The 12482-nt window shown below is 43.4% G+C and overlaps 1 non-coding gene across 1 annotated transcript; it reads right to left on the bottom strand.

Annotated features, from left to right (window-relative positions):
* Window positions 1-2719: 2719 nt before the first annotated feature.
* LOC127190240 (U5 spliceosomal RNA) lies at window positions 2720-2835 on the bottom strand. The gene has a single exon (XR_007830738.1). It is a non-coding gene; the product is annotated as a U5 spliceosomal RNA (small nuclear RNA).
* Window positions 2836-12482: the final 9647 nt, after the last annotated feature.

Here is a 12482-nt window from a genome sequence, read left to right as displayed (position 1 = left end):
GCATGGTGAGTTTATAGAATCAGCTAAGGAGATTCCCAAGAATAATGTTGAAAGGGCAAGTTGGTTTTATTTAGCTGTGTATAACAAAGTGCAAAGAGACTGAGATGGGCTACGAAAAGGAAGCATTTTTGTTCCAGTTTCACTGAGAATTTTGACGGAACAAGACCTGTAACTTTAAAAGTAAGATCATTCTTTTTTCTGAGGCCTTCAAACAGTAAAACAACTCATCACAAGAAAGGGCCTCAGGGCAAAGAGTTTTGAAGGATGGGGCTGGAACCTCTGTTAATACTCCAGAAATAGTTGTGGGACTACTTTCCACTATGTAAAAAGAACCCTAAGCATCTTTAAGCTGTTGCCTTACAGATTTCCAACTCTAAATGAAATCAGGAGCCAGTGACAAGATGTTTAGGAGTTCTACTTCTATCCAAGAGGGGTGAGCCTCCCTAGATCCACTGGGAAGTCACCTAGTGTTTAACTTACATTGTAGGAGTGCTAGAGCACCTTACTGAGAGATAGAAAAGTGCAAAATGAAAACATTGTATTGGAGAGGTGACCCAGTACATAAGAGCATCTGTTGCAAAGGCACAAGGACCAGAGTTCAACTCCCTGGCAAGCACATAAAAGCCACATGAACTCATCAACCAATAACCAGTGCTTGTAATGGGGAGTGCTGGGAAATGGAAGAACTCTGGGGCTTATGGCCATCCACCCAGCTCTGGACTTAGTGAGAAAGTGTCTCAAGGGAACTCAGTGGAGAGTGATACAGCATTAGGCACTCCTTGCTCCCACATGAGCACACAAGAGTGTACACACCAGTGCCTACACACACTTGTCCGCATACTGCAAAGGGCTATATTTTGAAAGAGAAAATAAAAAGAAGCATTTGGAGCTACAAAAAAAATACTGAGAATAATATTTGTCTGAGTAATTGATGTGCTTCTTGTGGAATAGAACCGTATCAGAACAAGAAATTAAGAGCCACATAAAACTATTACAAGGAACGCGATTGGCCTACAGTTGAGCACACAGTCCCATGCTCCTGACTTGGCTGTAGAATTTCTGTGGACCAGTAACTTCTGTACTTATCTCTCCCTTCAAGTGTCCATTGTGGTTGTCTATATATTTTTGTATTATATATTAGCTGGGAGTGTGGGAGGCAGATCACTCAGAGCTAATTCAGAGGTCTTCAGACCAAGGAAACTGTACTTGTAAGGGTAATGCTTTCTGGTTTAGGTAGTGAATCCATTGCATTTGAACCTATTCTATGATGGGGTGGGACTGTGGTGGTCTTGGAAGATGCTTCATGGATTTTTGTATGAAAGGGATATGCTTGTGATTAAAAACAATTTTGAGAGATGAGAGCAGACCAAAAATTCCCTGGCATTCATCCTCATCCACCACCTCCACCACCCCCACCACCCACCATTCCCACTACCCTCCACCCCCACCACTCCTACCACCACCACCCCTACCACCCCCATCACTCCCACCACCCACCATCCCTCCCACCCCCACCCCCCCACCCCCCCATCCCCACCCCCCACCACCCCCACACCCCCACCCCCCCATCCCCACCCCCCCACCACCCCCACACCCCCACCCCCACCGCCCCCACCACCCACCACTACCCCCCACCACCCCACCACCCCACCACCCCACCACCCCACCACCCCACCACCCCCACCACCCCCACCACCCACCACTACCCGCCACTACCCACCACCACCACCACTACCCAACACTACCCAACACCCAGCACTACCCACCACCATCACCACCCCACCATCCCCACCACCCCCACCACCCCCACCACCATCACCACCCCACCACCCCACCACCTACCATCACCCCCACCATCACCCCCACCACCCCCACCACCCACCACCACTCACCACCACCCCACCACCCCCACCACCCCCACCACCCCCACCACCCACCACTACCCGCCACTACCCACCACCACCACCACTACCCAACACTACCCAACACTACCCAACACCCAGCACTACCCACCACCACCACCACCACCACCCCACCACCCCCACCACCCCCACCACCTTCACCACCCACCACCACCCACCACCTACCATCACCCCCACCATCACCCCCCACCACCCCCACCACCCCTACCACCCACCACCACCACCACCACCCCCATTAAATCTGGGCTGGCCCAAGTCTTCCTTGAACGCAAAAGTATGGCTAAAGAGATGGGCCAGATTAGGTCCTTGTCTTTAAGAAAGCTGGCAGCTCCAGCTAGGCCTCCTGGGAGCCTGACTGAGCTGTTTTTCAGAAGGAAATGGTGCCAATATCTCTGATTCAGTCCTTACTCCTATTCTGAGTTCTCCAGGAGTTGTCTGCAACTCTGGTGCCAGGAGCTTCTTGTTACAGGTTGCAGGATACAGGGTACACAGGGTATGTTGACGGTGGCACTCTGATCTCACGGTAAAGGAAGCAGTCAACTGGATCTCTGGATGTTGGCTCTTGGGGCTTCTGGTTTCCTTGGTCATATCACACACGTGTGCTTCCATTCGTTGACCAGAAACATTGTGTATCCCGAGCCATGAGTGCAAGGAAGCTTGGAGGTGTGGGGGAAGCTGTGAACGTGGTAAGCATCAGTGGCGTAGTGGGAACATTATACCCGATCTCACAGCAGCTCCTCCTCCTCTGGGAGCTGTTTGAGGCCACTGGTTGCTTGTGTCTTTTTTTTTTTTATAATAGCCCCACACAGGCAGGACCTCAAAAAATTGGGTTAAGACTCAGAGTTGTTCCTCTCCACGGAAATCTTTAGTAAAAGGCGAAAGATTCATACGATCTGAAGAGAAACCAGAGTATGGTTCCTTGTGTCTTAAGCCAGCAGGCCCCAGACAAGGCAGCACCAAACTCTAAAGCACAGGGCCCTTCCAGTATTTAAATTTAATTTAAGAAGTTTGGAAACATGGTATAATTATCCTGTATGGAACAGTTAAGCTGATTCAACTAGTTTTTTTTTTTTTCATAAATAATTAGAGAGGGAATTTAAATGACTCTACTCAAATCAAAATTTTTTCCTGGAAAAGACCCAGCAGCTCTGTCTAAAAAAAAAAAAAAAAAAAAAAAAAAAAAAAAAAAAAAAAAAAAAACTGCTGTGGGAACATCTGGGACTGAATTTCAGAACTCCAAGATTGGAATCAGAGAAACTAATGGAAAGGCTGTTGTGGTGAGTGTGGATTAAAAAAAAAAAAAAAAAAAAAAAAAAGGTAAGTTCTTGGCCAAAGCAAGAAAACTGGGGTGAAAAAGAAAATGCTATCTAAGAATCTGACACAGATGGAATTTGGAGAACTACAGGAGCAAATGATTGTGGGTGGGAAATTCAAAAAGTCAGAAACTAAGGAAAAGGAGCCATCACAGAATTCCGCACCTCAAAATCATGTGAGTTAGAGTCTTAGAAAGTAAAAACTTTTTTCATTTTTAAAATTTATTATAATTCATTCAGATTACGTTGCAAATGTTATCCTCTCTCTTGTATCTTCCCGTTCTTTCACTCCCTCCCTCTTCTGCCCTATTCCCCACCCCTAGACCTCTGGCAGAACGGGCCCTCCTCCCTCACCATAGGACCACAGCCTATCAGGTCTCATCCAGATAGCCTGCTTTCTCTTCCTCAGAGTGCTACCAGGTCTCCCCACCAAGGGGAAGTGGTCAAATCGCGGGCACCAGAGTTCATGTCCCCACTCTCCCAACAACCGTGGAGGATGAGCTGTCTGTTGGCTAGATCTGAACAGGAGGTCTACGCTTACTGTGTGCATTGTCCTTGGTTGGTGCAACAGTTTGTGCAGGCTCCTCTGGGTCCAGATCCACTGGCATTGATGGTCTCCTTGTGGGGCTCCTGAACCTTGTAGGTCCTTCCATTCCCCTCATTCTCCCATACTATTCTCATCACTCCATGCAGAGTCCCAGCATCTGTCCCAATCCCTACCTGGGTGGAGTCTCTCAGAGAACATCTATGTTGGGCTAATATCCACTTATAAGTGAGTATATACCATGCATGAGTTTCTGGGTCTGGGTTACCTCACTCAGGATGATCTTTCTAGTTCCACCCATTTGCCTGCAAGTTTCAAGGTTTCCTTATTTTTAATAGCTGAGTAGTATTCTGTTGTGTAAATGTACCACAGTTTCTTTATTCATTCTTCGGTTGAAGGACATCTACGTTGTTTCCAGATTCTGGCTATTATGAATAAAGCTGCTATTAATACAGTTAAGCAAATGTCCTTGTTGTATGGTGAGGCAACTTTTGGGTATATGTCTAGGAGTGGTATAGTTGGGTCCTGAGGTAGCACTATTCACAATTTTCTGAGAAATCGCCAGATTGATTTCCAAAGTTGTTGTACAAGTTTGCATTCCCACCAGCAATGGAGGAATGTTCTCCTTTCTCCACATCCTCACCAGCATGTGCTGTCACTTGAGTTTTTTATCTTAGCCATTCTGATGGGTGTAAGATGGAATCTCAGAGTTGTTTTGATTTGTATTTCTCTGATGACTAAGAATGTTGAGAATTTCTGTTTCTCAGCCATTCGATATCCTCTGCTGAGAATTTTCTGTTTAGCTCTGTACCCCATTTTTAATTGGGTTATTTGGTTTGGTAGTGTTTAATTTCTTGGGTCTTTGTCAGAGGTAGGGCTGGTCAAGATCTTTTTCCAGTCTGTAGGTCCATGTTTTGTTCTGTTGGCAGTGTCCTTTGCCTTACAGTAGCTTTTCCATTTCATTAGGTCCCATGTAGCCATCCACTTAGAGCAGACCCATTTGTTGAGGTTGGTATCCTTTTTCCATTGTATGGTTTTGGCTTCTTTGTCAAAAATCAAGTTTCCATAGGTGTGTGAGTTTATTTCTGGGTCTTCAATTCAATTCCATTCATTAACCAGCCTATTTCTATGTGAGGTTTATGTATCTAGGTGTCTGTGGCCTCATAGAATGAATTTGGTAATGTTCCTTTCATTTCTATTTTGTGGAGTAGTTTGAAGAGTATCAATATTAGCTCTTCTCTTCTTTAAATGTCTGGTAGCATTCTGTGTTGAAGTCATCTTGCCCTGGGCTTTTTTAAAATTAGGAGTCTTTTGATGAGTGCTTCTATGTCCACAGTAGAAATAATATGTTTACCTGATCTTGATTCAATTTTGGCAAGTGGGATCTATGAAGAAAACTGTCCATTTCCTTTAGATTTTCAATTTTGTGGCATATAGGCTTTTGAAGTAATACTTAATGATTCTTTAGATTTCTTCAGTTGTTATGTCTCCCTTTTTATTTCTTATTTTGCTAATTTGGATAGTGCTTCTCTGCCATTTAGTTAGTTTGGTTAATGGATTGTCTATCGCATTGATTTTCCCAAAGAAAATCCACTGGACTTTATTTTCTCAAAGAAAATTTTACTGATTCTTTAAATTGTTCTCTTTGTTTCTAATTTATTGATTTCGGCCCTGAGTTTGATTATCTCCACCCTTCTACTCCTCTACTCCTCTTGGATGTTTCTGTCTCTTTTTTTTTTCCTAAGGCTTCCAGATGTGTCATTAAGTTGCCTGTATGAGATGTTTTCAATCTCTTTATTAAGGCACTTAGTGCTATAAATTTTCCTCTTAGCACTGCTTTCACTGTATGCCATAAATTTGGGTATGTTATAAGTTCATTTTAATTGAATTTTAGGAAGCCCCTAATTATTTCTTTATTTCTTCGCTGACACAGTTGTGATTGAATAGAGAGTTGTTTAGTTTCCAAGTATGTGTAGGATTTTTGTTATTTTTGTTGTTGTTGAGGTCCAGCTTTAGTCCACGGTGATCTGATAGGATACAAGATATTATTTCAATCTTCTTGTATCTATTGAGGCTTGCTTTGGGACATATTATATGGTCAATTTTGGAGAAGGTTAGGTGAGTTGCTGAGAGGATGGTATAATCTTTTGTATTTGGGTGAAAAGTTCTGTAGCTATATGTTAGGTCCATTTGATTCATGACATTGGTTAGTGTCATTATTTCTTGGTTTCGCTTGTTAATTGACCTATGCTTTGGTGAAAGGGGGTTTTTAAAGTCTCCCACTATTAATGTATGGGAATTGATGTATGGTTTAAGCTTTCTTAATGTTTCTTTTACAAATGTAGGTGCCCCTTAGAAGGATCCAGAGGATCCTAGAAACCTACAAGTAGAACATTATGATAGGCAGATTTGGGCCCAGGGGTCCCGCTCAAACTAAGGCACCAGCCAAGGACAATACAGGAGGTAAACTTTAAACCCCTACCCAGATCTAGCCAATGGTCAGAACAGTTTTCACACTTGAGTGGAGAGTGGGATATGACTTTCTCACGTACTCTGGTGCCTCACATTTGACCACGTCCCCTGGAGGGGGAGACCTGGTGGCACTCAGAGGAAGGATAGCAGGCTACCAAGAAGAGACTTGATACCCTATGAGCATATACAAGGGAAGGAAGTCCCCCTCAGGAACAGTCAAAACGGAGGGGAATAAGGGGAAAATGGGAGGGAGGGAAGAATGGGAGGATACAAAGGATGAGATAACCATTGAGATGTAACAAGAATAAATTAATAAAAAAATTTAAAAAAAAACAAATGTAGGTGCCCTTGTATTTGGGGCATAGATCTACAGAATTGTGACGTCATCTTGGTTGAGTTTTCCTTTGATGAGTTTAAAGTGTTCTTCCTCATCTCTTTTGACTAATTTTGGTTCAAAGTCTATTTTATTAGATATTAGAATGGCTACTTCATCTTGCTTCTTGTGTCCATTTGCTTGAAAGACCTTTATCCAGCCTTTTACCCTGAGGTAATGTCTGTCTTTGTGGCTGAAATGTGTTTCTTGAATGCAGGAGAATGTCGGGTCTTGTTTATGCATCCATTCTGTTAGTCTATGTCTTTTTACTGAAGAGTTGAGACCATTGATGTTGAGAGAGATTAATGACCAGTGAATATTAAGCCCTTTTATTTTGATGTGGTTATGGTAGTATATTTGTCTGGTTTTTGTTTTGCTAAAGTGAAGATATCTATTTCCTGTGTTTTTCTAGACGTAGTTAGCCTCTGTAGGTTGGAGTTTCTTTCTACTATCTTCTGTAGGGCAAGATTTTTTGATAGGCACTGTTTAAATTTGTTTTTGTCGTGGAATATCTTGTTTTTTCCATCTATAGTTATTGAATGTTTTGCTGGGTATAGTAGTTTGAACTGGTATCTGTGGTCCCTTAGGGTTGGCAAGACTTCTGCCCAGGCCCTTCTGCCTTTTATGGTCTCTGTTGAAAAGTCAGGCATGGTTCTGATAGGTTTGACCTTGTATGTCACTTGGCCTTTTTCCCTTACTACTTTTAATATTTTTTATTTGTTCTGTACATTTTATTGTTTGGATTATTATGTGGCAGGAGGATTTTCTTTTCTGGTCTACTCTATTTGGTATTCTGTAGGACTTTTGTATATTTATATGCATCTCTTTCTTTAAATTGGGGGAATTTTCTTCTAAGACTTTGTTGAAAATATTTTCTGGGCCTTGGAGCCAGGCATCTTCTCTTTCCTCAATTTCTATTATTCTTAAGTTTCATCTTTTCATGGTGTCCTGGATTTCTTTGATGTTTTGTGTCAGGAATTTTTTAGATTTAACATTTTTTGATGGTTGCACCAAATTCTTCTATTGTATCTTCTACACCTGAGATTCTTTACTCTTCCTCTTGTTGGCAACACTTACCTCTGTAGTTCCTGTTTTCTTCTCTAAGTTCTCACTTTCCATGCTTCCTCAATTTGTACTTTTATTATTATTTCCATTTTCATTTTCAGATCTTGAACCATTTTATTGACTTCCTTGAACTGATTGTATTTTCCTGAATTTCTTCTAGTTATTTCTTCATTTTCTCTCTATAGGCCTCTGTCATGGCCTCTCTAAGGTCCTCAATCTGTTTTGCTGTATCTTCCTGTATTTGTTTATAGATTTTATTCATTTCCTTCATTATCATCTTCATTATTAAGAATCTGAGGTAATTTCTTGTGTTTCAGTTGTGTTTGAGTTTCCAGGGCTGATTGCTTTGGTATGACAGGGTTCTGTAGATGTCGTATTATTTTGGCTTTTGTTGTTTGTGTTTTTAATGCTGACCTTTAGTCATCTTTCTGTCTTTGGTGTTGGGTGGCATTTTTTGGTCCTTCACTGGTTGTTGAGAGCAACTCATAGGTGAGTGGCTGTCGGTTGAGACCCCTCACTTGCCCAGTTCAGGGAACCCTTCCATGCATCAGGCGGGTTACCTGGTTACCTGGCTTCAGATGCGGGGACTTTGTGTATATTGATTGGGTGGCCTAAAGTCAGATGCACCATAGGGTCTTCTCTGTGCTAAAAGACCCAGACTCTAGTGTCTTGCAGCCTACAGTTCCATCTGAAATACAGAGCACAGGTGCTCCTTGCCAGCAGGCTTATGGCTAATTAGGCTTTGGAGACTGTGCTGGCACCTGTTTCGACCCAGGAACTCTCTGTGTATTGGCCAGGTGACCTGAGGTCAGATCCACCACACTGTAGGGTCTTCTCTGAGCTAGAAGAACCAGACTCTGGTGACTTGCAACCCACTACTTTGTCTGAGAAAGAGCACAAATGTGCTCCGAAGATTTGGGGTCCACTCCTGTGCCTGCTTGGACCTGTGAACTTTCAGTGCATTGGCCAGGTGACCTGAGGTCAGATCCACCTATGCTCTACACTTTGACGTCTCCCTTGGGCTAGCAGACCCAGATGCTGGTGCCCTGCAGCCCACAGTTTAGTCCCAGACAGAGTGCAGGTACAGTGTGCTGGCCTGTGTGTGGCTAGGCTTTGGAGACCATGTTCACCCCTACCTGAGCCCTGGAGCCTTCCATAGATTGGACGGGTAATCCAAGGTCAAATCCACCTGTGCTCCACACGCTGGGGTCTCCTCTGAGCTAGTAGACCCTGACCCTGGTGCCCTGCAGCCCACAGTTCAGTCTCAGACACAGAGTATGAGACACAGAGAGCACCTGCAGCTCACAGACTGGCATACATCCAGATTCTAGGGACTGGGCATATGCCCACAGGCCAGGGCCCCAGGGACTCCTCTGTGGGCCCTGTGGGCCTTCATGGCCCAAAGACATACCCACTCTGCTCCGCACAGTGTGGATACCTCTCACCCAGGGCACTCTAAGTCTGGTGCCCTGTAACTCCCAACACGGTCCCTCAGCTCAGTCCTGCTGATCAGACACAGTGGGTGATCGGTGCTGCCATCTTAGATTCCCTCTTAAAGTAAAAGTTTTTAATCCCAGAATAAAATAAGCCTGTGTCTTATTATCTTACTTAGAGAGCAAACTTAAACTTAAATTTTGAAAAACTTGGCTATAGAAACGATTGCGCTTTCCCAATGTATTGGGTAGTGTATAAAAGTGCTTACGTCACAAGCATAGGGACCTAAACTCAGCTCCCCAGGACTCATGTGAAAATGCAACAGTGACCAGCCCATGAGATACTGAAGGTGAAAGAGTGGCACTCGTATCTTGGTGGTATCTAAGCTCTCTGCTTGAACCCAAGGTCTGCTCAACAGGAGGAAATTTTTACCTGGTACTGGAAACCTAGCCAACTACGCAGCTCTAATGAGGATCCTAGAAGAGAACATACCACCATCACTTTACTAGACCAGCACAATCTCTAATTGCATTCCAAGTATTTTTCCTTATAGCTATACAGAAGTGCAGTATCACCTCTCATCAAAGAAGCTTCTTCTCGCAGCATATAGAGAGCATTACAGAAAGGCACAATTGGTAAAAACCAACAAACAAACAAAAACAAAAACAGAGATTAAGGTGCTCAGCCATAACAGATACATCTGCAACACAGTTCTTCCACCAAAGACATGGGAAACATCGTGGAAGAGTGGAAGGAAAGGTTGTAAGACCCAGAAAACCCACAGTCAAACCTTAGGCAGAGCTTAAGGAACCCCTCAGAAGAGGATATGGAAAGATCATAGGAGCCAGAGGATACAAGACTACCATGAGAACACAGCCCACAGAATCAAACAAGCAGGCATCATAGAGGCTCAAAGAGACTGAAACAACAACCAGGAGGCCTGTATGGGTCTGGGCAAGGTCCTCTGTATATATACTGTTGTATAGCTTGGTGTTCTTATGGGGCTCCTAACAGCGGGAGTGCGAGGGGGCACATTTCTGAATCTTTTGGATGCTTTTGGGACACTTTTCCTCCTACTGGGCTGCCTTGTCCAGACTTGTTATGAGGGTTTGTGCCTAGTCTTGTTGTAACTTGTTATGCTGTGTTCTGTTGATATTCCTGGGAGGCCTGCTCATTTCTGAAGAGAAGCAGGGAGGGGTGTATCTGGGGGAGAGGGAGGAGGGAGGGAAATTTAGGAATTTTGGGGAAGGGGACACTGTATTTGGGATGTAATGTATGAGCAAAGAATTAGAAAGGAAGAAAAAAAGAGCCAGAGGACCTGCTAAAGATTGTGCTTCCTAGAAATGTGACAAAAATTCGCCCTGTGATATCTCAACGCTGTGGCTGTCAGACAATGAAGCACTGACAACATCAATAGTCATGCTCACTTGGAAGTGGGAAATTTCACAGGGCTCCACCAGAGATAGAACTATAGGTATGCATCACACACACACACACACACACACATACACACACACACACACACACACACAGCAAGAGGTCATGAATTTCAGAGAAAGTAGGGAACACTAGGAGTAAGGAAAAAATTATATAATTATACTTAATACTTTTAAAAGGCAGGTGTGTATGTATCATAAACACCTATAATTTGGGCACTTCTACGGGGAAAATGGGAGCAGGGATGGGAGAACCCCTGGAAATTTGTAGGCCAGCTTACTTGGTGTGTACAGCAGAGTAAACAAAGACCCCCATTCTCAAACAAGATGGATGACAAAGACCAACACCTAGGATTGTCTTTTTAAATTTTACTTTAATTTTTTTTTAATTTTCAATTTATTCACTTTATATCTCAATTGTAACCCCCTCCCTTGTCACCTATCTGTCCCACTCTCCCTCCCTCAACCTCCTGCCTGCCCTCCCCTTAGTCTTCAGAAAGGGGGAGCCCTCCTCCCCTATCATCTGACCCCAGTCTATCAAGCCTCACCTGGACTGCCTGCATCCTCTTCCTCTGTGGCCTGACAACACCTCCCCACCATGGAGAAGCGATCAACAAGTGGGCACCAGAGCCCATGTTAGAGGCAGCCCTTACTCCCCATGTTGTGGCACCCAAAAGGAGACTGTATTGCCTGTCAACTACATCTGAGCAGGGGGTGTCTAAGTCCTTACCGTGCATGGTCCTTGGTTGGCACATCTGTCTCTGCAGCCCCCTACCCCAGCCCAGATTTGTTGGCTCCATTGGTTGTCCTTGTGGAGCTCCTTTCCCCTTCAGGTTCTTCTATCCACAACTCTTCCATAAGACTCCCTTCACGCCATGCAAAGTCTGGCCATGAGTCTCAGCATCTCCTTCTATCCCCACTGGATGGAGTCTTTCAAAGGACCTCTATGAGGGGGCTCCCTTCATGTTCCTTCTCTTCAATGCTTCTGGTGTCTAATCTATTTTCTTAGCTTCCTCCTTTTTATTTAGCTTCTATTTAGGTCTGTATATTGTAGTGTGGTCATCCTGTACTATGTAGCTAATATCCACTTATAAGTAAGTATACGTGATGTGTGTATTTCTCAGTCTGGGTTACCTCACTCAAGATGGTCTTTTCTAGTTCCACCCATTTGCCTGCAAATTTCAAGATTTCCTTATTTTTAAGAGCTGATTAGTGTTCCATTGTGTAAAAGTGCCACAGTTTCATTATTCGTTCTTTGGTTGAAGGACATGTAGGTTGTTTCCAGATTCTGGCTATTATGAATAAAGCTACTATGAACGTGGTTGAGCAAAGTTTTGCTTTAGTGTATGATGGAGCATCTTTTGGGTGTATGGCTTTACACATGCACCCTGTATTCATGCTCTTGAAAGCACACAAAATAAATAAAGTATAAGTTTAGAAAATGTTGCAACATACATAATATAGAACAAATGCCTCAAATAAAGATTGATTACTAGTCAACAATAAAATATAAACTATAAAGAGTTGGAGAGACAGCACAGCAGTTAAAAACACTTATTGCTTTTGCAGAGGACCTGGGTTCAGCTCCGAGCACACATATGGTGCTCACAATCATCCATACCTCCAGCTCCAGGGGATACAGCACCCTCTTCTGGCTTCCATGAGTCTAGACATGCACCATTAAACACACTTATATGTAGACAAACACTCATACACATAAAAAGTTAAAAATAAGAACTCACAAATCAAAAACTATAAGGCAACTTACCAAATAAGAAAAATAAATCAACAGTAAACATATGGCATTCATTCCTCATAAGTGACTGAACAAATGCAAAATTTAAAATGTGACATGAGTATTGTTCAGACTGCAAACCCTGAAAAATATATAGGATGAGAAAATGGACTACTGCTATCCTTCCT

Source organism: Acomys russatus, chromosome 5, assembly GCF_903995435.1.
Source record: "Acomys russatus chromosome 5, mAcoRus1.1, whole genome shotgun sequence".
Lineage (NCBI taxonomy): Eukaryota > Metazoa > Chordata > Mammalia > Rodentia > Muridae > Acomys > Acomys russatus.
Note: the sequence above shows the minus strand (reverse complement) of the source record. Positions and strands in the feature narration are given on the sequence as shown.